This window comes from Globicephala melas, chromosome 3 (assembly GCF_963455315.2).
Source record: "Globicephala melas chromosome 3, mGloMel1.2, whole genome shotgun sequence".
NCBI lineage: Eukaryota > Metazoa > Chordata > Mammalia > Artiodactyla > Delphinidae > Globicephala > Globicephala melas.
Window position 1 is genome coordinate 128434357 of NC_083316.1, and position 22190 is coordinate 128456546.

Consider the following 22190-nt stretch of genomic DNA (forward strand, 5'->3'; position numbering starts at 1 on the left):
GAAAAACAACTAAATGAGATGGAGTTAGGCAATCTTCCAGAAAAATAATGCAGAATAATGATACTGAAGATGATCCAGGACCTTGGAAAAAGAATGGAGGCAAAGATCGAGAAGATGTAAGAAATGTTTAACAATGATGTAGAAGAATTAAAGAACAAACAGAGATGAACAATAAAATAATTGAAATGAAATATACACCAGAAGAAATCAATAGAATAACTGAGGCAGAAGAATGGATAAGGGACCTGGAAGACAAAATGGAGGAATTCACTGCTGTGGAAAAGAATAAAGAAAAAAGAATGAAAAGAAATGAAGAGAGCCAAAGAGAGCTCTGGGACAACATTAAATGCAACAACATTCACATTATAGGGGTCCCAGAAGGAGAAGAGAAAGAGAAAGGGCCCGAGAAAATATTTGAAGAGATTATAGTCGAAAACTTCTCTAACATGGGAAAGGAAATAGCCACGCAAGTCCAGGAAGTGCAGAGAGTCCCATACAGGATAAATCCAAGGAGAAACATGCAGGAACAAGACAAGGATGTCCTGATATTGAGGGGAAAAAAACGCAGCTGGAGGAATCAAACTCCCTGACTTCAGACTATACTACAAAGCTACAGTAATCAAGACAATATGGTACTGGCACAAAAAAAAATACAGAAATACAGATCAATGGAACAGGACAGAAAGCCCAGAGATAAACCCACACACCTATGGTCAACTAATTTATGACAAAGTAGGCAAGGATATACAATGGAGAAAAGACAGTCTCTTCAATAAGTGGTGCTGGGAAAACTGGACAGCTACATGTAGAAGAATGAAATTAGAACACTTCCTAACACCATACACAAAAATAAGCTCAAAATGGACTAGAGACCTAAATGTAAGACCGGACACTATAAAACTCTTAGAGGAAAACATAGGAAGAATACCCTATGACATAAATCACAGCAAGGTCTTTTTTGATCCACCTCCTAGAGTAATGGAAATAAAAACAAAAATAAACAAATGGAACCTAATGAAACTTAAAAGCTTTTGAACAGCAAAGGAAAGCCTAAAGAGGAAAAAAGACAACCCTCAGAATGGGAGAAAATATTTGCAAATGAATCCTCGGACAAAGGATTAATCTTCAAAATATATAAACAGCACATGCAGCTCAATATTAAAGAAAACAAACAACCCAATCCAAAAATGGGCAGAAGACGTAAATAGACATTTCTCCAAAGATGACATACAGACGGCCAAGCACATGGAAAGCTGCTCAACATCACTAATTATTAGAGAAATGCAAATCAAAACTACAATGAGGTATCACCTCACATCAGTTAGAATGGGCATCATCAGAAAACCAACAAACAATAAATGCTAGAGAGGGTGTGGAGAAAATGAAACCCTCTTGCACTGTTGGTGGGAATGTAAATTGATACAGCTACTATGGAAACGGTATGGAAGTTCCTTAAAAAACTAAAAATAGAATTACCATATGACCCAGCAATCCCACTACTGGGCATTTACCCAGAGAAAACCATAATTCAAAAAGACACATGAGGGCTTCCCTGGTGGCACAGTGGTTGAGAGTCCGCCTACTGATGCAGGGGACATGGGTTCATGCCCTGGTCCGGGAAGATCCCAAATGCCGTGGAGCGGCTGCGCCTGTCAGCCATGGCCGCTGGGGCAGCGCATCCGGAACCTGTGCTCCACAACGGGAGAGGCCACAACAGTGAGAGGCCCGTGTACCACAAAAAGAAAAAAAAAAAAAAAACACACGAACCCCAATGTTCACTGCAGCACTATTTACAATAGCCAGGTCATGGAAGCAACCTAAATGCCCATTGACAGGCGAATGGATAAAGAAGAAGTGGTACATATATACAATGGAATATTACTCAGCCATAAAATGGAACAAAATTGGGTCATTTATAGAGATGTGGCTGCATCTACAGACTATCATACAGAGTGAAGTAAGTGAGAAAGAGAAAAACAAATATCGTATATTAACGCATATGTCTGGAACCCAGAAAAATCGTACAGATGAACAGGTTTGCAGAGGAGAAACTGAGACACAGATGTGGAGAACAAACATATGGACGCCAAGGGGGGAAAGCAGTGGGAGGTGGGGCTGGTGGTGTGATGAATTGGGAGATTGGAATTGACATGTATACACTGATGTGTACAAAATGGATGACTAATAAGAAAATAAATAAACATTAAAAAAAAAAAGCAGCACAAGAAAAACAACAAATAACATACAAGGGAATCCCCATAAGGTTAACAGCTGCTCTCAAGCCAGAAGAGAGTGTCAGGACATATATAAAATGAGGAAAGGGAAAAACCTATAACCAAGATTACTCCACCCAGCAAGGATCTAATTCAGATTCCAATTAGATATTAAAACCGTTAAAGACAAGCAAAAGCTAAGAGAATTCATTACCACCAAACCAGCTTTACAACAACTGCTAAAGGAACTTCTCTAGGCAGGAAGCACAGGAGGAGGAAAAGACCTACAATAACAAACCCAAAACAATTAAGAAAATGCTAATAGGAACACACATATTAATAACTACCTTAAATGTAAATGGATTAAATGCTCCAAACAAAAGGCACAGACTGGCTGAATGGATACAAAAACACGACCTGTATATATGCTGTCTACAAGAGACCCACTTCAGACCTAGGGACACATACAGACTGAAAGTGAGTGGATGGAAAAAGTTATTCCATGCAAATGGAAATCAAAAGAAAGGTGGAGTAGCAATTCTCCTATTAGAAAAAAATAGACTTAAAAATAAAGACTATTACAAGAGACAAAGAAGGACACTACATAATCATCAAGGGATCAATCTAAGAAGGAGATATAACAATTGTAATTATTTATGCACCCAACATAGGAGCACCTCAATACATAAGGCAAATGCTAACAGCCATAAAAGGTGAAATCGACAGTAACACAAGAATAGTAGGGGACTTTAACACCCCAATTTCACCAATGGACAGATCAACCAAAATGAAAGTAAATAAGGAAACACAAGCTTTAAATGACACATTAAACAAGATGAAGTTAACTGATATTTATAGCACATTCCACCTAAAAACAACAGAATACACTTTCTTCTGAAGTGCTCATGGAACATTCTCCAGGATAGATCATATTATGGACCACAAATCAATCCTTAGTAAATTTAAGAAAATTGAAATTGTATCAAATAACTTTTCCAACCACAACACTATGAGACTAGATATCAATTACATGAAAAAAATCTGTAAAATATACAAACACATGGAGGCTAAAGAATACAGTACTAAATAACCAAGAGATCACTGAAGAAATCAAAGAGGAAATCAAAAAATACCTAGAAAAAAATGACAATGAAAACACGATGACCCATAACCTATGGGATACAGCAAAAGCAGTTCTAAGAGGGAATGTTAGCAATACAACCCTATCTCAAGAGACAAGAAACATCTCAAATAAACAACCTAACCTTTCATCTAAAGCAATTAGAGAAAGAACAAAAAAAAACCCCAAAGTTAGCAGAAGGAAAGAAATCATAAACCTCAGATGAGAAATAAATGAAAAAGAAATGAAGGAAACAAGAGCAAAGATCAATAAAACTAAAAGCTGGTTCTTTGAGAGATAAATAAAATTGATAAACCACTAGCAAGACTCATCAAGAAAAAAAGGGAGAAGACTCAAATCAATAGAATTAGAAATGAAAAAGAAGTAACAACTGCCACTGCTGAAATACAAAGGATCACGAGCAATTACTACAAACAACTATATGCCAATAAAATGGACAACCTGGAAGAAATGGACAAATTCTTAGAAAAGCACAACCTTCCAAGACTGTGCTTGTAAGAAATAGAAACCACTAAGAAATAGAACCAGTAAGAAATAGAAAACATAAACAGACCAATCACAAGAAGTGAAATTGAGACTGTGATTAAAAATCTTCCAACAAACAAAAGCCCAGGACCAGATGGCTTCACAGGTGAATTCTATCAAACATTTAGAGAGAGCTAACACCTATCCTTCTCAAACTCTTCCAAAATATAGCAGAGGGAAAAACACTCCCAAATTCATTCTATGAGGCCACCATCACCCTGTACCAAAACCAGACAAAGATGTCACAAAGAAAGAAAACTACAGGCCAATATCACTGATGAATATAGATGCAAAACTCCTCAACAAAATACTAGCAAACAGAATAAAACAACACATTAAAAGGGTCATACACCATGATCAACTGGGGTTTATCCCAGGAATGCAAGGATTCTTCAATATATCCATATCAATCAATGTGATACACTATATTAACAAATTAAAGGAGAAAACCCATATGATCATCTCAATAGATGCAGAAAAAGCTTTCGACAAAATCTAACACCCATTTATGATAAAAACCCTCCAAAAAGTAGGCATAGAGGGAACTTACCTCAACATAATAAAGGCCGTTGATGAAAAACCCACAGACAACATCGTTATCATTGGTGAAACACTGAAACCATTTCCACTAAGATCAAGAACAAGACAAGGTTGCCCACTCTCACCACTAATATTCTACATGGTTTTGGAAGTTTTAGCCATAGCAATCAGAGAAGAAAAAGAAATAAAAGGAATCCAAATCGGAAAAGAAGAAGTAAAGCTGTCACTGTTTGTAGATGACATGATACTACACATAGAGAATCATAAAGATGCTACCAGAAAGCTACCAGAACTATTCCATGAATTTGGTAAAGTAGCAGGATATAAAATTAATGCACAGAAATCTCTTGCATCCCTATAAACTAATGATGAAAAATGTGAAAGAGCAATTAAAGAAATTTCTTACTGTTGCATTTAGCACTGCAACAAAAAGAATAAAATACCTAGGAATACCTAGTAATAAACCTACCTAAGGAGACAAAAGACCTGTATGCAGAAAACTAAAAGACACTGATGGAAGATATTAAAGATGATACAAACAGATGGAGAGATCTACCATGTTCTTGGACTGGAAGAATCAACACTGTGAAAATGACTATACTACCCAAAGCAATCTACAGATTCAGTGCAATCCCTATCAAACTACCAATGTCATTTTTCACAGAAGTAGAACAAAAAATTTCACAATTTGTAGGGAAACATAAAGACCCCAAACAGCCAAAGCAATCTTGAGAAAGAAAAACGGAGCTGGAGGAATCAAACTCCCTGACTTCAGACTCTACTACAAAGCTACAGTAATCAAGACAGTATGGTAATGGCACAAAACAGAAATATAGATAAATGGAACAGGACAGAAAGCCCAGAGATAAACCCACACAGCTATGGTCACCTTATTTGTGATAAAAGAGACAAGAATATACAATGGAGAGAAGACAGCCTCTTCAGTAAGTGGTGCTGGGAAAACTGGACAGCTACATGTAAAAGAATGAAATTAGAACACTCCCTAATACCATACACAAAGTAAACTCAAGATGGATTAAAGACCTAAATGTAAGTCCAAACACTATAAAACTCTCAGAGGGAAACATAGGCAGAACACTCTATGACACAAATCACAGCAAGATCCTTTTTGACCCACCTCCTAGAGAAATGGAAATAAAAACAAAAATAAACAAATGGGACCTAATGAAACTTCAAATCTTTTGCATAGCAAAGGAAACCATAAACAAGATGAAAAGACAACCCTCAGAATGGGAGACATTATTTGCAGATGAAGCAACTAACAAAGGATTAATCTCCAAAATTTACAAGCAGCTCATGCAGCTCAATATCAAAAAAAAAAAAAAAATAACACAATCCAAAAATGAGCAGAAGACCTAAATAGACATTTTCTCTAAAGCAGATATACAGATAGCCAACAAAAACTTCAAAGAATGCTCAACATCAGTAATCACTAGAGAAATGCACATCGAAACTAAAACGAGGTATCACCTCACACTGGTCAGAACGGCCATCATCAAAAAATCTACAAACAGTAAATGCTGGAGAGGGTGTGGAGAAAAGGGAACCCTCTTGCACTGTTGGTGGGAACATAAATTGATACAACCACTATGGAGAACAGTATGTAGGTTCCTTAAAAATCTACCATATGACCCAGCAATCCCACTACCGGGCATATACCCTGAGAAAACCATAATTCAAAAAGGGTCATGTACCACAATGTTCATTGCAGCTCTATGTACAATAGCCGGGACACGGAAGCAACTTAAGTGTCCATCGACAGATGAATGGATAAAGAAGATGTGGCATATATATACAATGGAATTTTACTCAGTCATAAAAAGAAATGAAATTGAGTAACTTGTAATGAGGTGGATGGACCTAGAGTCTGTCATACAGAGTGAAGTAAGTCAGAAAGAGAAAAACAAACACCGTATGTTAACACATATATATGGAATCTAAAAAAAAAATTGGTTATGAAGTACCTAGGGGCAGGATAGCAATAAAGATGCAGATCTAGAGAATGGACTTGAGGACACAGTGGTGGGATAGGTAAGCTGGGACAAAGTGAGAGAGTGGCATGGACTAATATATACTACCAAATGTAAAATCGATAGCTAGTGGGAAGCAGTCGCATAACACAGGGGGATCAGCTCAGTGCTTTGTGCCCACCTAGAGGGGTGGGATAGGGAGGGTGGGAGGGAGACCCAAGAGGGAAGAGATTTGGGGATATATGTATATGTATAGCTGATTCACTTTGTTATAAAGCAGAAGCTAACACACTGTTGTAAAGCAATTATACTCCAGTAAAGATTAAAAAAAAAAAATCATCACGTACAACCAGTTTCATTTTCTGCTCAAACGAAGATTGTTTCTCTCTAGACAAATGTTATCTTTTCTTGTACAAGATCAACAACATCATCATCCTGAATAACTTCTCATTGAAAATAGGTACAGTGGAAAAAATAGGAACATCTAAAAGATAGACCTCTATTAAATCTCATTTCCATCACCTATTAACTATCTATATACTTGGACAATTTCCGTAATTTCTTTGGGAGGTTAGGATAATAGTTCTTCCTCAAATAAATGTTTTGACTTTCATACGTAATTTATGTAAAGTATTTTTCATAGCACTTAGCACACTGTAACCATTCAGCAAGGGCCATTTTCAAATTCCCGCTTTTGGCTAGAGTGGTGGAAAAATGGGAGGATATCTCTCATGTATGGTACCCAGACCCTCCAAATCAATGCTGCTTTGTAAAGAGGCTTCCTGTCTTGAGCCAACAGAATGGTCCTCTAGGCCTTGAATTACGCATAAGACAGTTTGAATTCAGGTACAAATGTCATGTGAATCTAAGAATGGGCTTGGTTGTTAATGCGTGGGGAGAGATGCAGGGTACTTGTACCTATGAGGTCTATAGTGCCTGGCCTCTCTTAGCAGGAGTCATGGGTGTACATTTAAGCCTCATAAAAGAAAGCTTTTTGGCCCTGTAACATCCTGATGGAGGAAGGTACATATACTTCAGTCTACGCTAAAGCACCAAATAGAACTTGTGGGCAAAACTGCCATCCCTGCTATGAGTGGACGAGGTGGTCCAGCATCCTGGGGGACCTGAGTTTTGTGGAGCGATGCCTACTTCTCCCCATCATCTGCTCATTGCACACACTATTCTCCTGGAGTGGTAAGAACATGACCCTTATTCTCCCCTGAGTTCAAGGCCCTCCTTTTCCTTCCACTGGGTCTGTAATTGGCAGGAATTATCATTACAATTTATTTTTTAAAAATTCTTATCTAGAGAATCTTGTGTTCCATGTGAGAACCCACTCAGTTACAGGAAGAGAGTTAATTCTTAGTTTCAAACTTGGAACTACAGAATGTGTCTCTAACTCACCTGAAATATCACCAAAGCAAATTTACGTGGCTCTCTGAGCAAAAGCAAAAACATCAAACAATGTCTGCCCCAAAGCAGCCTTTGCCCCACACTCCCCAGGGTGTGCTTGGCCCTGCATGTTGGAAGAGAACCCAGTCTCCAGCAAGCCTGGTTTGCTCCTTTAGCTCAGGAAATGGCCCATTTTCTCCCCATGATTTTACACTGAGGGGCTGAATCCCTTGTTTCTTGGGGCCCTTTCAGACCTGACTGTGCATGGGCCAATAATTCCATTAGTTTGAGTTTTCCATTTGTTAACATTTTTGATGAACTTGGACTGTCATTTGTTACCATCTCATCACCCTTTCTCCCACTTAATTTAGCCTTATAAATCAGTGAATGTCTAAATCCAGCTCTTACTCTTTTGTTCAGTTCCAAGTTGGCTTGAACACTCCTAGGTAAGTAAATTCAAGGACAGGGCTGCAGATAAGATGTCTCTGGGCATATGATAAGAAAGCATGCCCTTTTCCCATGACATATGGTTGGAGCTGAGCCCCTACCACTCCATCTCCTGGATACAGATAGTGATAACTTGCACAAGATATGCTGGGGACCTGTCAAAGAGTATTAGAAACATAAATGTGGGTGAATCTCCTTAGATGACCAACTTTACTCTCTTCAATTTGTGTAAGCCCTGAGCCATCAATACTACTTGGGAACTGCTCTTAAATATTTAAACTACCTAATGCAAGTGAGAAGGGCTCACTTTTTGTTTGTTTGTTTGCTAACCCTACATGCTTCCTAATCAGCCTTAGAATTAAGGGTTACAACTAGAATCTGTTTCACTTACTCAGAAAATATATATTGAATGCTGACTGATGCAAACACTGTGTAAGACATTTTACATTCATTAACCTGTGTAATATTCCTAAGCACTCTATTTTGTAGATAGTATTGTCATCTTTACAGATGAGGAAACAAAGATGCGGCGAGGTTAAAGAGCTTGTCCATGTTTGCTCAGCTAGTGGATGGCAGCTCAGGAATATGAACTAAAAGCCTGTGGTTTTTCTAGGATACTAAATTGCTCTACTAGAAATTTCATTTTCACTCTATAGGAGCTAGATGTATTAAAAGCCCCTTTTAAAGAATTTCAGGGACTTCCCTTGTGCTCCAGTGGGTAAGACTCTGTGCTCCCAATGCAGGGAGCCCAGGTTTGATCCTTGGTTGGGGAACTAGATCCTGCATGCATGCTGCAACTAAGAAACCCGCATGCCGCAACTAAGAAGCCCACATGCCACAACTAAAGATCCTGCATACCACAACTAAGACCTGGCGCAGCCAAAATAAAAAACTATATATATTTTCAAAGCTCATGGGTTCTTCCTTATTCATAGGATATGTTTTTTAATTGAAGTATAGTTGATTTACAATATTATATTAGTTTCAGGTGTACAAAATAGTCATTCACTATTTTTATAGGTCATACTCTATTTAAAGTTATTACAAAATAATGGCTGTATTTCCCCGTGCTATATACAATATACCTTGTTGCTTATCTATTTTATACATAGTAGTTTGTATCTTTTAATCCCCTATCCCGCTTTGCTCCTTCCCCCCTTTCCTCTCCCTTCTGGTAACCACTAGTTTGTTCTGTGTATCTGGCAATCTGTTTCTGTTTTGTTACATACATTTGTTTGTTTTATCTTTTTTAGATTCCACATATAAGTGATAAAAGAGAGTATTTGTCTTTCTCTGACTTATTTCATGAAGCCTATTACCATCTAAGTTCATCCACATTCTTGCAAATAGCAGAATTTCATTCTTTTTTATGGCTGAGTTATATTCCACTATGTATATATACCACATCTTCCTTGTCCATTCATCTGTTGATGGGTACTTGGGTCATTTCCATATCCTGGCTATTGCAAATAATACTGCTATGAACGTTGGGATGCATGTATCTTTCCCAATTAGTGTGTTCATCTTTTTCAAATATATACCCAGCAGTGGGATTACTGGATCATGAGGTAGTTCTATTTTTAGTTTTTTGAGGAACCTCCATATTGTTTTCCACAGTGGCTGCACCAATTTACATTCCCACTGACAGTGTACAAGGGTTCCCTTTTCACCGCATCCTTGCCAGCAATCGTTATTTGCGGGCTTTTTCATTACAGTCATTCTGACATGTGTTAGATGATATCTCATTGTGGTTTTGATTTGCGTTTCTCTGATGATTAGTGACGCTGAGCATCTTTTCATGTGCTTATTAACTATCTGCATGGCTTCTTTGGGAAAATGTGTATCCATGTCTTCTGCCCATCTTTTAATTGGGTTGTTTTTCGATATTGAGTTGTACATTGTTGCTTTATAATGGTGAGGGAATTTCTGAAACGGGGAAGAACATGTAAAATAATCAAGGCAGGAAATATGAAAGATATGATCAGGTCACAGTGTGTAATTCAGGTTAATCAGTACATAGAATACGTGAGCAGCGGGCTTTTCCTTGCAGATGACTGAAATGTTCATAGTGAGAAGAGACTGAGAAACCATCAGAGTAGCAGCGAGAAGGGGAAGCAGAAGAGTAAACAACCATTGTTTAGTGGAAGGCAGAAGGATGGTACAGGTCAAGCTGTCACTTTTTTTCTGGCCAGGCACTACAGACCTCATATGTACAAGTACCCTGCATCTCTCCCCACGCATTAACAACCAAGCCCATTCTTAGATTCACATGACCTTCATTGCAATTTCACTATGACGTATCCAGAAATACATTTCTTTTCTTATTCCTTTTTTAGATTTGGCTTTAGATTCACTGATATGCTTGAATCTGTGGTTTGATGTTTTTCATGGCATACAGAAATATTTTAAGCCATTAGCTTTTCAAATACTGCCCTTACCCCATTCCCTCCCTCCCTCCCTTGAACTCTAAGTAAACTTCCATTAGACACCTCCTTCTGTGTTCCCTATCTCTTAACAATCTTTGATGTTTTCTATCATTTTCTTCTGTGCTCCCTCTCTCTTAAGAATCTTTGATGTTTTCTATCATTTTGTCTCTCTCTGCTGCATTCTGGATAATTTATTCTTATCCATCTATTAATTCTCTCTTCAGCTGCATCTAACGTTTTCTTAATCTCATCTACTCAATTTGGAATTTCAGGTGTAGGTTCTATTTTTAGCTTTTATTTAATTAAAAAGTCTGCAGTAGTACTAGTTATAATTTCTTCTCTTTAGATACTCTCAAGCTTGTATTTTTTAGATTAAATATACTAAGTTTAGCCATTTTATCATCTGTAGTTGACAATTTTACTACCTGAAGTTATGGGGACTCAGTCTCTACGGCTACTGTTTCTGCTGGTTTCTACCCTTGGGCGGTTTATTGTTTGGGGTGTTTTCTTATCTGGGACTGCGGCTTGGTTATTGGCTTTGCAAATTTATTTTCAGGGATTTCTTAGGACCTAGAATGAGGAAACATTCCTCCAGAGAGAATTTTTGCCACTTTTAGTCTGGAACCTGGAGACTGAAAATGGGTAAAGATTTTAAACTGAATACAAGGTTTGAGGGGTTTTGCAGTCATAGAATTTCAGACTGAAATTTCACTAAAGAACCACAATATAATGTCCTACCTGCCAGAGATGTGCCATCTTCCTGTTTACATCAAACCTGAATCATTCATCCAAGGCAATGATCACTCTAGCCCCAGAAGGGTAGGTTGAGGAGAATGGTTTACTCTGGTTTGCCTTCACCTAGATTCATGTGCAAGCAGTGCATATTAGACTACCCACCTTAGGCTAGTTTTGATTTTCTACTTTATCACTTCCAAAGGTATCAAACACAAGCTCTTTTTCTTCAACTCAGGTATTTCTTCTGGATGGGCAAATGCCATCAATGTAAAATGAGCTTACAGGCTTTTCTTACTATTCTGAGATCCTGTAATTTCCTGGACCTTGACATGGTAATTCTCCAGTATCTTTGAGCTTTATAGTGGATTTAAGGAGAATTTTAATATATATTTTGTCCAGGGTTATTAGTTTTTTGGGCAATGTGGTTTGGAGAATCTAGCTCATTATTCCTAGAAGTAGATAATGGAAGGACAATGGAGCTACAAATAATTCAATGATTGTTCAGAGAAGATTTTTTTCATCCTATTCAAAAGACTCATTATTTGAGAAAAAGGCAATAATAAGAGTGACCACAGAAAGCATTTTTACTAGTATTAGCTCTGTTTTATGAATGAGGCCCTTTAGGCACAGAAGTTAAGCTAACTTCCTGAGATTACCCAGCTAGTGAACAGTAAAGCCAGGATAAAAATCCAGGCAGACTATCTACTGAGCCCACATTCTTAACCATGACAAAAGCATGATACTTTTTGGCTCCATCCAGGCAGCAATATGGAAATTGCTTTATTTCATAGAATGTCTTGATACATCACTCTATTACCTGACCCTAACTTACTTGGTTTTACCTTTAAATATTCCCTTGACCAACTTTGTGTTTTTACTATTCTTCTCTTTTCAGTGCCATGATTGCCTGAATTGGTGTATGCCTTAGTTTCTTCTACTTAGACTCCTTTTATACCTCACTCAATTTCACCTATCCAAATATTTTCATTCTTCAAGTACCAGTATAAATACCACCTCTCTAAGCCTTCCAGTGTATAAAACACCAGACACTTGACTAATTTCATCCATCGTGTCAGTGTTATTTTAAAGTGAAAACACTGAGTCTCTGATGAGTTAAACAACTTTGTTATCCCCAAACTGGTATACAGTCAGGCAGGATTTGATTCCTTATTTCTTTGCCCCCAAAGCCTGTGTTCCTAACCATTATCCCATATCCTGCCTCTGAGTATAAATGCCCTTGTATGAACTTTCTGAGGTTCTTTTCACTTTATACCTTGTAGGAGCATTCTTTCAGGACATGTCTTATCTTTTCCACTGTACAATAAACACCTTGGGAGCCAGGATTATATCTCATACAGTGAGACTAGCATGATGTTTGTACATAATAAGTGCACAACCTGCCTTTTGATGGCTGGATAGTCTGTTGAATATAAGGAGGAATATTTCCCCACTGACTTAAATTTGGCTTATTTTTTGAGAGCTTTCACCGATGTTTGATATCTCCTGTGCTTAATTACTTTATTAATATATTACTCTTGGTGACATGTTCCATATTAGCTTGATGTCAATGGATTTCTGAAAGGACCTTCATTGGTGTTTTAATTGCTGATTGTGAGATAAGCCCTGATTAGCAAATAATGTTCTAAAAACTACAAAGACACTGTCATTGGTTATTGGGCACTTGGAAGGAGCCCATGAAACTTATACAAAGATTGCTGGTGTTTAATGAATAGTGGGAAAACAATTTTAGGTCATCCTTTCAAGATATCAATTGGTTATCAATTTGAAGTCTTTAAAAAAATGTTTGGTAACTGGCCAGATGCTGCAAGAAGCCACACAGCTTACAAGCAAATTGGGAACGAGTGCAGGTAAGGACACAGACTAGGAGAAGTGCAGAAAAGAAGATCATGATCTCTTGCTTCACTTGTTACATTGTATACATCCTCATGTTAATCCTGCTGGGACTGCTCATCATAAACAGGTGAAACTAATTACCCAATAGGGAGCCATAGAGCACTGGCCTCTAAACGTATTTATAAAACCTTATGAGGGGTCCTTTGAAACAGGAACTTGGTCTCATTAACACATGAGAGTGAGGTGCCTATTAAATTGGAAACATAGCCATTTGGAGAGACATTTAGTTTAACACACTACTTCTTATCTTGGATGCAAAGGTAACCACCACCCTTAATTTTTAAAACCTCCAGTGAGACTCTGGAGGATTAAAGGGTCCGTACGCTTGCCACGGCTGCACTGCAGAGTCAAAGGCTCCCAGAGATGTGCCCCAAACAACTGGGCTGCACTGCTGACCCTTGTGCAGGTTGAGAGGTTTGGGGGTTTCTTCTCCATTCTGAGCCTTAGGTTCCTCATCTTTAAAAAGAAGAATTTGGGCCCAATAATCTCTAAGGTTCATTCCAGTTCTAAAATTTGTGACAACATGGTACATGGCACATTTTAATCAACAGGCAATTCTTCTGCTGCTCTTCTATAATAAACTCTTGTCATAATAAACTTCAGAGCCCTTTGTGACTACGTAAATGACCTTCAGGCAGAGTTGAAAATGTCGAAAGACAAATGTATAGATGCAAACTCTTATATGACCAGGCAAACTTTTGAGGACTGTGATGGAATGAAGAGTGATAGGCTTAGAGGTGCAAATGATGGTGACAATGAAGATGACTAACATTTGGTGAATTTTTACTATACTCCAGGCATGGCTCTTAGCATTCTGGAGATAGTATTTTTATTGATTTCCCAGACAGTCCTAAGAGGCTAGCACTATAACCACCCTCATAATACAGGTGAGGGAACTGAAGCACAGAGAAGTTAGATAATTATCTTAAAATCACACAGCTGCAGAGTGGCAGAGTCTGGATTTGAATCCAGGGAGTCTAGCTTCAAACAGTGCTCTCTTCATCAGGCCAATTTTCTGCCTCTTTAAAGGTAAGTGTTGTTTGAAGCAATGTGAGACTTTTGATGGTATTAAGAGGATATTATGATTGCGCCAATGTTTTCTTAGGTCAGTCTCCCAAGGCAATAGAAATAAAAACAAAAATAAACAAACGGGACCTAATCAAACCTACAGGCTTTTGCACAGCAAAGGAAACCATAAACACACACACACACACAAACCAAAAAAACAAAAAGAAACAAAAAACGAAAAGACAACCTATGGAATGGGAGAAAATATTTGCAAATGATGTGACAGACAAGGGCTTAAACTCTGAAATACACAAACAGCTCATACAATTCAACAACAACAAAAAAACAAATAACCCAATTGAAAAATGGGCAGAAGACCTTAATAGACATTTCTCCAAAAAAGACATACAGATGGCCAGTAGGCACATGAAAAGATGCTCAACATCACTAATTATCAGAGAAATGCAAATCAAAACTGCAATAAGGTACCACCCCACACCAGTCAGAATGGCCATCATTAAAAAGTCTACAAATAACAAATGCTGGAGAGGGTGTGGAGAAAAGGGAACCCTTCTACACTGTTGGTGGGAATGTAAGTTGGTACAGTCACATGGAAAACAGTACAGAAGTTCCTCAGAAAATGAAGAATAGAATTACCATATGATCCAGCAATCTGACTACTGGGAATATACCTGGACAAAACTATACTTCAGAAAGATACATGCACCCCTATGTTCATAGCAGCACTATTTACAATAGCCAAAACATGGAAACAACCTAAATGTCCACTGACAGATGAATGCATAAAAAAGATCTGGCACATATATACAGTGGAACACTACTCAGCCATAAAAAAAAAATAATGCCATTTGCAGCAACATGGTTACAACTAGAGATTGTCATACTAAGTGAAGTCAGAAAGAGAAACACAAATACCATATGATATCACCTATATATGGAATCTAAAATATGGCACAAATGAACCTATCTACAAAACAGAAACAAACTCATAGACATAGAGAACAGACCTGTGGTTGCCAAGGGGGAGTGGGGGAAGGAGAGGAGTGGACTGGGAGTTTGGGGTTGGTAGATGCAAACTATTATATTTACTATTACATGGATAAACAACAAGGTCCTACTGTATAGCACAGGGAACTATACTCAATATCCTGTGATGAACCATAATGGAAAAGAATATAAAAAAAGAATGTCTCTATGTGTATAACTGAGTCACTTTGCTGCACAGCAGAGATTGCCACAACATTGTAAATCAACTATACTTCGATAAAAAAATTTTTCTTTAATTGAAAGAAAAAGAGGATATTATGGAAAATAGCTATGACACCTACAGAGTCCCCAAGGGAGACAGATACACAGGGACATCAGTAAACATAAAGCAAATACCCGTTTTCTGTTTAGTGAACTTGTAAATCTAACCATGACGCCAGGAAGCTCTGATGAATGCAGCTGGAACACACATTAAGATGAAGCCTTAAGAACCTCCCATGACTCCCAAACTGTACCCTGCATTCCGTACCACCTCAGATCCACAATCTCAGTGCATGAAAGCAACTGCTGAAGACAAAAGAGAAGAATTTCCCGGAAACTGGCTGGGTCATTTCCAGGAGAGCAGACACTAGTTCCAATCACTCCTCTTTCTGTAAGAATAGACCACAGTGTAAAGGGAGAGGCACATCTCGACACACAGCTTTGGAATTAAGTGATTCTACTGTCAGCAAAAGTTTTCCAATAAATATCCTAGAACTTGGCCAATCAGATTTATGTATTTTCCTGGGGATAGGGCACAGGATGGAAGAATAGGTGGGAAGAAAGGCAAAGAATTTCCCTTTCTTCCTAGAGTCTTGTAATTTCTATTGCCTTGGGAAAATTTAGAAAGTCTTATTTGTAGAGACAAATTTTGAAGGGAGCCCAGGACTTGTGCAGGCTGAGAAGAGAGATCGGTATTCCAGACCGAAAAGGCAATGTGCAAAGACAGAGCGACTGTATGGCAAACGAGAAGACTAGAGTGTACGTATAGGGTAGCAGGACAAGATAAGACAGAAGAAAAAAGAATGGAGCCTCAGCAGAAAGAAGTGGTTGAGGAAATGACTACGTAAGATTTCTGTCTACAAATCCAATCGGAAGCTTGTTAAAAAGGAGAGCCTGAGATGTGGAGAACAACGGCATTGCCAGAATTTCCCTATTTCATTCTATTTGACCAGCTATTGTAAACAGTTATCAGAGAATCAACCTCACCGCTTCGAGGCAGCCCTCTGGCTGGTTCTAAATGCTGTGCTCTGGTCCCCCTGCGGTTACGTCCTCTTTCACTTTGCTCTTTGCAGTGGTGAGAGGACATTCCTAAGAGGTCAAGCCCGCCCCCCTCCTTTGCCTTCCCTGACATAAACTGCTTTATTAAAAAGCTATTCCCTGGGTCTTCCCTGGTGGCGCAGTGGTTGAGAGTCCACCTGCCGATGCGGGGGACACGGGTTCGTGCCCCGGTCTGGGAAGATCCCACATGCCGCGGAGCGGCTGGGCCCGTGGGCCATGGCCGCTGACCCTGCGCGTCCGGAGCCTGTGCTCCGCAACGGGAGAGGCCACAACAGTGAGAGGCCCGCGTACCGCAAAAAAAAAAAAAAAAAGAATCTATTCCCTGAGTGATTGCCTCCTTTCCATACGTCCGAGTAAGCAATTGTTGCCTCGGGGTGGTTCAGAAGGCAGCCCCCAAAGCACCAAGCATTTATCATCTCCTTCCTCAGCAAGTAAGAGCCAGGAAAAACCCAAAGACTTGTTATTCTCCACTTGAAGGAGCAGCAGGGACGGCCCAGTGTTTCCACAGGAGGGAGTAATTAAACAGAATGAGTGGCAAGATGACATTTCCAAAGTCAGACGGAAGACTTGGAGAGCCTCCACTCTCAGTCTGTAAGTAGACAGCAATTTAGGGAGGGGCTGGGATTCCTAACTAAGGAAAAACACTTCGATAGTGTGGGCAAGGCACAGGGATAGGAGCTAGGAACAGTGCTACTTTCTCTGACCGATCATTCCTTACTGCAGCCCCTAGATGATCCCTGTACACCACTGTGGGCAACGGGCAGAGTACCGGTGAGAGTCGTATCTTTCGGTCCTTTCCATCTGAGAGTTAAAGTGGTCAGTAAATGTGTGACGTTACAGCCAGGTATCATGGAAGGAGCCCGGGACTCAGAGACGGGTCTCTTGGGCTAGAATTCAGAATACACTACTTAGTGGAAGTTCAGGGTTCTTAAATTGACAACTTTTGGGTCAAATACAGCTTGAAGGCATAGGTTGCTTAGATCACACAATTTTTTTTTTTTAAAGTTCTCATTGGGTGCTCACATTTAAAGACTGAGAAATTTCACACCCTAATCTAGTTTTTGGCAGAAGTTGTGTGGATCTTACAATCTTCCAAGTCCTCTTTGTATGGTCCTGATTACTCCCTGCTGTTTTCCAACAATAAATAAGAGTTATCTGCATTTATCACGCTTGCAAGGGACTTTTTATCCTACATATTTGAGAAGTGTCCTCTATCCCCTTATTTTTAATACAGTGTTGGAAAATGAAAGACCAAAAGAGCTGCATTTTTTTATGCCTGACTCATTTACGTGATCTTCCTGGCCCCTATATGGGCACTAGAGCTTGTGTCCCCCTGTGGCAATAGCTTACATTATTCAACACTCTGTACGTGCCAGGGATTCTTCTAGTCTCTACATTATTAACTCATTCAACAAAGTACCTAGCTACTATTCAGTACTCCTATTATCTCCACTTTGTAGATGAAGTAACCAAGGCACTTAGATATTAGTTAACTTAACCAAGGTTACACAGCTACTGTGAAACAGGGCTCAAACCCAGATTTTCTGGCTCCAGAATCAAGTCAGAACCTCTCCAATACACTGCTTCTATCATAGCAACCCAATGGGAACAGAAAGAGAAACAACCACAGTGAACACTGGACGTATCCCTGCCGTTAAAAAGCAGTATGGCTCATTCTCATGACAGGACATTTAGGTACCCCACATTATTAAAAAGTTTATGGGGGGCTTCCCTGGTGGCGCAGTGGTTGCGAGTCCGCCTGCCGATGCAGGGGACACGGGTTCGTGCCCCGGTCCGGGAAGATCCCACATGCCGCAGAGCGGCTGGGCCCGTGAGCCATGGCCGCTGAGCCTCCACGTCCAGAGCCTGTGCTCCGCAACGGGAGAGGCCGCAGCCGTGAGAGGCCCGCGTATCGCAAAAAAAAAAAAAAAAAAAAAAAAAAGTTTATGGGGAGCAAGGTGTCCTTAGCACAAACAGGCGTGCAGTAGGGAAAAGACACAAATAATAAAGTACATTTTTCCTGAGCTCCAAAGTTATAGCTCATTTATCTCTTATTATTTAGGCTCAATTTCCCAAATTTTGTCCAATGAACTTTTACTGTTATCATGAGAGAAAACAAGAAGTTACATTCAACAAAATACTGTTGCTGCTGTAGCTCAGAAGAATAATTCCTCCACGCCTCTCCATCTTGAGTGTGCTGGAGACTAACCAGCAAATGGGACGAAGGTACCTATCCACAGGCCATTACAAAAGTCGGCCAGATCCCAGGATTCTATTTTTCTTTTCCCTTTCATTAGCAAATGGTTTGGAGGAGGATGAACTACAGGAATGACCTGTATCAGTAATATAGAAGGCCAAGACTTGGAATTATGGCAATGACTGCCTGAAAAAAATCCATGTATCTCTGGTTGTATAATTACCTCTGGCCTCTTTCTCCAGCACAAACAGTTGTGACCACTCAGTCTACGACTGACTAAAAGAACGCCTTTCTTTGGGTATTTGGGACCCAGGATCTATTTACAGATCTCCTTCCTGGGAAATGGTCTCTCTATCCAAAAAATAGCCTTGTATGTCCCATTCTCAGAAGTTTCTTAAGCAACCCAGAAATGACCACACTGTTTGTCGCAATTCTATACCTTTTGCTCCAATGCTCTCCCCCCAACCAAACTATATGTTCCAAGCCTAACTCCTACTGCCAAGCCTGACATCTATTTAGTATACAGTAAACACACGAAGGAGAAAAAGAGGAAAATGTTGCTTGTGCTTTGCAAGAAAAAACCTTCCTTACATGTCTTTGTTTGTAACGAGGGTGACCATATAATTTTGGAGAGGTAACTAGACAAGAGGCTAGAAATTTCTGGGTTCTAATAAAGCTGCAATCTTAGACAATGTTTAATTATTGAAAGTGTTTTGGAATTGACATTTCTTTTTACTGCAAATAAAATCATGTTAGCTGAGGGGAGGTAATAAAAGAACATATAAACCAGAATGGTCACATGTCACATGTGGGCACACCTGATCCTGAATTGGGGCAAATTAAAAAATATCATCTCTCTAATATTAAAAGCAGTTCTAAAGAAAAGGAGAAAGAAAAAAAATGATTTAGAAGAAATCTGGATATATTTAGAAGAAAACAAAACACAGAGGGAAGAAGACCACACCTCCCACCTTTGGACACCAGCAACATTTGACTTGAAACTTCCGCCATGAAGCCTTCCCAGACCACACGTGTAGATTTTTGTCTGTTTTCCGCACTCTCACAGAGCTTCTGTAACTCTGCTATAGTACTTCTGCTGTGCGCACTTATCTCCACCATAAGCTTGTAAGCTCTAGGATTCTATTGTAAAATGTCTATCTCCAAAAGTGACATATGCCACACACTGAGAGATTAAAGAAAGATTGAAGATCTGAGCTTGTGCTCTTGAAAACTGCTGGGTTGAAGGAAACAGCAAAATCATCTATCTAGTCCAGATGTCCAAGCTGCTCTTAAATGCTTGCTTGGCAGGGTCGTGGACGAAGGGAATCACGAACAGAAAGAGGGTTGCTTTCGAGGACGCTGGTCTTCCGTGTACCTTCTCTGACAGTGACACCGTGCTCTGCTATGAGGATGCTTGTCTGCAGTAGGCTGCTGACTACCATCCCAAACTTGCAAACGTTACTTTCTTGCTCATGTATCTGGTTCCAGGAACCTGGCTTCATTCTGCTTCTCTAATGTTCTAAGGCTGTTTATATCTCAGCATGTTTCAACTTGGAGTTCCCTTTGCCTGGTAAGCACCTTCCCGGATCTTGCCACCTTAGGCTTCAATACTTACTCACGTTACAGCTGCAAAATATCACTTTCTCCAAGAGGATACAACTTACCACCCTACAAAAGTAGCACTCCCTCTAGCATACCCTGCTTTTTACATCACTGTTTTTCTCTTTATAGCATTTATCACTACCAGGTATGATTTCGGTTGTTTTACTCGTTTATTTTGTTTCCCCACTTTGTTTTTTTACTCGTTTATTTTCTGTGTCTCCACTGAAAGCTTCAAGAGAGTCTGCCTGTTCTGTTCCTGTCCCGCGTCCCCACTAATGCCTGGAACACAGAAGGTACTGAGTGAATATCTATGGAGCAATGAGTGCAAAGGAGAAACATGCTTATTAAGCATCTACCACGTGACTGGCATCGTACTGAGTGCTTTCAAATACATTGTCTCATTTGATTCTCAGGTTGGAAGGAGGCAGTACTAATCCCCAATTTGCAAGTGAGGAAAAAGCCTCAGAGGGGTGAAGTAAGCTGCCTAAGGTTACACAGCAAGTGCTCAATAAATATTTATGGGAGGAAGAAAGGTAGGCCGGCAAGCAGGCAGCTAGAGAGGGGCAGCTCCACCCAGGCAATGTAGCTCCAAAGTCACGTGTACTTCATTTCATCATACAGTTTTAATGTGTATCAACCTCTTTTTTGACAAGGTGAGCAGTATATTTTGTGACTCCCAGGTCTGACCTTTTGAAAGTTATCTTGCCTACAGTTGGAATCAATACTTTTGGTGTCAAGCTGTCATTTTCACCACCGATCTGACACACTATACCCATGTAACTCCGCCTCCTTTGAACCAGGCTGAAGACTGTCATCCTCCATTTGGGAGAGAACAGAATTCGAAGTGAAGATTGTTACCATTAATTCCCTACCACAGTTGGGAGAGGACTCATGCCTTCAGTGATCATTTTTAAAAATGCAAAAAGCAGCTCCCTCCCTTTGGGCAATCTGACATTTGCAGTCTCCTTTTCATCATCTTTTCAGTCAGACGCTGTTCTCCTGTTGTGTTCTGGGTGGAATCTTAAATGGCTTCACATGGCCTACAAGGTCCAGCCTGATCTGGTTGCTGTCTACTTCTTCATCTCCACTTCTTGCCCCTCCACCTTCTCACATCACGTCTCAGCGATTCACTTCTGATTTGTTTTCAGAGAGCACTCCTAGCACCTCTAACACCTTTCTGCTTGGGCTTTCTGTCAAAATACCCTTCAGCTACTTTTTCACCTACCCTGATTCCTCTGTATTTTTAAGATTTTTTTTTCTAAATGTGGCTTTCTCTATAAAGCTTGCCCCGTTCATGCACATTTTCTTGGCCAACTTTGATAGCTCTTTATTGATATTGACAGTGTACCTTGTAATATCTCTATAATAATGATGTTGCATTTCATGAATTGTATTTGGTTTTTCTTTCTACTAGATTACCAGCATATGAAGGCCCAATATCTGTCTCATGATGGAAGTAGTAGCAGAAAGAGTTCACATTTATGCAGTGCTTACAGGGTGTTAGGCATTGTATCAGACACTTTACATGTATTAATTTTTTTAATTCAAGCAGTAATAGCATTACTGTAGATTGAGCATATCATTTGCTCTACTGAGTATATTATTTTGAAGGTATCACTCAGACATAACTTTGAGTTCTCATAAAACTATGTAATATGTATCATTATTCCCATTCCACAGCTGAAAAACTAAAGTCCAGAGATGTTAAACCACTCACTCAAGGCAAAGAAC

The 22190-nt window shown here is 39.5% G+C and overlaps 1 long non-coding RNA gene across 1 annotated transcript in view; it reads right to left on the reverse strand.

Annotated features, from left to right (window-relative positions):
- The window catches only part of LOC132597113 (uncharacterized), a 195539-nt gene that overhangs the window by 172683 nt on the left and 666 nt on the right, over window positions 1-22190 (reverse strand). The gene's annotated exons all lie outside the window — the stretch shown is intronic.